Source organism: Amblyomma americanum, chromosome 6 (genome assembly GCF_052857255.1).
Source record: "Amblyomma americanum isolate KBUSLIRL-KWMA chromosome 6, ASM5285725v1, whole genome shotgun sequence".
Taxonomy (NCBI): Eukaryota; Metazoa; Arthropoda; class Arachnida; order Ixodida; family Ixodidae; genus Amblyomma; species Amblyomma americanum.
The window spans coordinates 198,564,145-198,567,419 of NC_135502.1; positions in this window are offsets into that span (position 1 = coordinate 198,564,145).

A 3,275-nucleotide genomic window follows, 5' to 3' on the forward strand; every position below is an offset into this window, starting at 1 on the left:
CGCATCGCCGAGCCCCTGACCTAACTGACGAAGGCAGACGTGCCGTTTAAATGAGAAGCGCCGCAAGCAGAAGCCTTCAAGGAACTTCAGCGTCGTTTACAGTCCCCACCGATCCTTGCGCATTTTGATGAATACGCCGATACTGAAGTTCATACCGACGCAAGCAGCGTGGGACTAGGCGCCGTCCTCGTTTAAAAAAGTGACAGGCTGGAGAAATTCATCGCATACGCTAGCCGTTCCCTTTCCAAGGCCGAGGCTAACTATTCCACAACTGAGGAGTGCCTTGCCATAATCTCTGCCACGTCGAAATTCCGCCCCTATCTCTACGGACGGCCGTTCAAGGTGGTCAGCGACCACCACGCACTCTGCTGGCTTGCCAATTTGAAGGACCCCTCTGGCCGACTCGCTCGATGGAGTCTGTGTCTCCAGGAGTTTGACGTCACCGTCGTTTACAAGTCCGGACGCAAGCACTCTTACGCCGATTTCCTCTCACGAGCCCCTGTAGATGCACCGCCGCCGGACGACGATGAGGACGCCTTCGTGGGACCCATCAGCCCCAGCTCTTTTCCTCAGCAGCAACGCTCGGACCCCGATCAAAAAGGCCTCATCGAGTACCTGGAAGGCAAGGTTTCTTCACCCCCCCCCCACTTGATTAAAGCGAGGACTGTCTTCATTCTGCGTGCAGAATGAGGTCCTTGTGAAGAACTTTACAGCGAACAAAACAGCCTACCTCCTTGTTGTACCTACTTTTCTCCGCGAAGTTCTACAGGCTTCACACGACGAGCCGACAGCTGGAAATCTCGGGATTACTCGCACCCTCCGCCGCATTCAAGACAAGTATTACTGGCCCCGACTCTCTGCCGATGTCGCACACTATGTGAAAACCTGCCGAGATTGTCAGCGACGAAAGACCCCTCCCACACGACCAGCAGGATTACTGAACCCCATTGAGCCTCCCTCAAGGCCCTTTCAGCAAATTGGCATGGACTTGCTTGGCCCTTTTCCACCGCCAACATCTGGAAATAAGTGGATGATCACAGCGACCGACTACCTGACCCGCTACACCAAGGTTAAAGCCCTACCGAACAGAACAGCAGCAGAAGTCGCCAAATTTTTCGTGGAGTGCATTCTTCTTCGACATGGCGCCCCCGATGTGCTCATGACGGACAGAGGAACAGCATTCACGGCGGAACTAACGCAAGCCATCCTGCGCTACAGCCAAACCAGCCACTGGAGGACAACTGAATACCATCCGCAGACCAACGGACTGACCGAGCGCCTGAACAAAATCATCGCCGATATGCTCGCCATGTATGTAGATGCCGAACACAAAACCTGGGATGTCATCCTGCCTTACGTCGTCTTCGCCTACAACACCGCAGTGCAGGAGACCACCCAGATGACGCATTTTAGACTCGTCCATGGCAGGGAGGCAACGACCACGCTAGACGCCATGCTGCCCAACGTTACAGATGAAGGGAACGTCGACGTTGCCGCCTACCTTCAACGCGCAGAAGAAGCTCGAAGGCTTGCCCGATTACGGATAAAATATCAGCAGCGGCCCGACGCCAGACGCTACAACCTACGAAGACGCAACGCGGAATACAAGCCAGGAGACCAAGTCTGGGTGTGGACGTCCATTCGCCGCCGTGGATTGAGTGAACAGCTTTTGCGCGGCTATTTCAGCCCGTACAAGGTTCTTCGTGGGCTAGGTGAACTGGATTATGAAGTCATCCCTGTCGCAATGACTGCATCCCAGCGACGCTGCGTACGACCAGAAGTTGTCCATGTAGTCCCTCGAAGCCGTATTATGCGCGATAAAGGCCGCTGCATTTCCATGCTCTATTTTCGAAAGATCCGTTTTTTTTCTCTCGCTAGTCGCATTATTTGTTTTAATGCATCGGGTCGATGGTTCTTTGAGAGGGGAGTAATGCCGCGAATATTTGCAATGTTCGTTTTTCAAATCTGCCGCCACACCACCGTATCGCTTTCTTTGCGACGCAAGACGCGACTACATTTATCTCAATTGATCGCAGCCAGGCAGAACTGATTCTACGCTGGTCAAGAATGTTCTAGTAACTTCGCACGCTTCATGACGAAAGTTCGCTATCAGCTTTAAATTGAGCACGGCCGACAGCGGCGGGCATTCTGTTCGACGACCGCCGAGCACGCTTGTCGCTTCGCCGCCGCCGAGCGATTCAGTCCATTTTGGGTGCAAGTCAGCCCAATAAACAGTTTTCTTTTAGAAGACCCTTTCTTCCGTCTTCATTGCTGCTTCGACTGCCGTCACCACTACGTGACAATATGGTGAGCCAGCCATCTACAGAGGCTCTTGCCTTTGACGTCCTCGTCCCTGAGTGGGCTAGTTCGGGGGATGTCGTCGATGAAACAGCCTCCGCAGTGGGATTGGAAGAAGTTTACTGTGTCCAGCACTTCCGTGGACGCAATTACCAAGTAACCTGAAGTGTGAAGCCGCCATGGCTGCAATCGTTGATTCGTCCTTCCTCATCATCGGCAACGAATGCGTCGCCATCGTCCCCCTGGGCCCTCAGGTGACTCAGGTGAGTGTTCGTTTTATGCCCGCCCGCATACCAAGTGATAACCTTGCCGAAGCTCTTTCCCCTTATGGCAAGGTGCTGTACATAAGTCGCGGCATCATGGGGTCGCGTCCCACTGTCACCACTGGGACGCGGTACGTCCGAATTGAAATGAAGCCGTAGTCGCCCATGCCTAACTACATCGTGGTCGCTGGCCACCGCGTGACATGCGATTTCAAAGGCATGCAGCGTGTTTGTCGGCGTTGTGGCTCGACTGCACACTTCAGGGCACAGTGCACGGCTCCGTTCTGCGCCCGTTGCGGGGTCTTTGGGCACCAAGGCCAAGGTTGTGTGCTGCCGTGTCGACGTTGTGGTGATCCGCACGCTACCGTGGCATGCGCGATCAAGCCCTCGTACTATGAGGCTGCGGCCCGACCTGCACCTCTGCCGACCGCACAGGCAGCCAATGAAGCAAGCAAGGAGCCCGGCGTTTCCGACACAGGCGCTGTTACGGGTGGTTCCTCTGCATCTCAGAGTGTCTGTGTGGAAGAACCGGTGCCTGCGGCTGATGCGTCCAGTGATGCACCAAGCAAGCCGACAGTAAATGTGCCTGCTCGATCAGCCTCAGTCCCTCCAAGTGTACCTGTCGCTACGGAGGCCGAGCCCATTGTTCCCCTCGCAAGTCTCTGATGCTGGGGACAAGCCGCTTTCGGAGCCAGCTGTGCAGCCTGCAGCCAG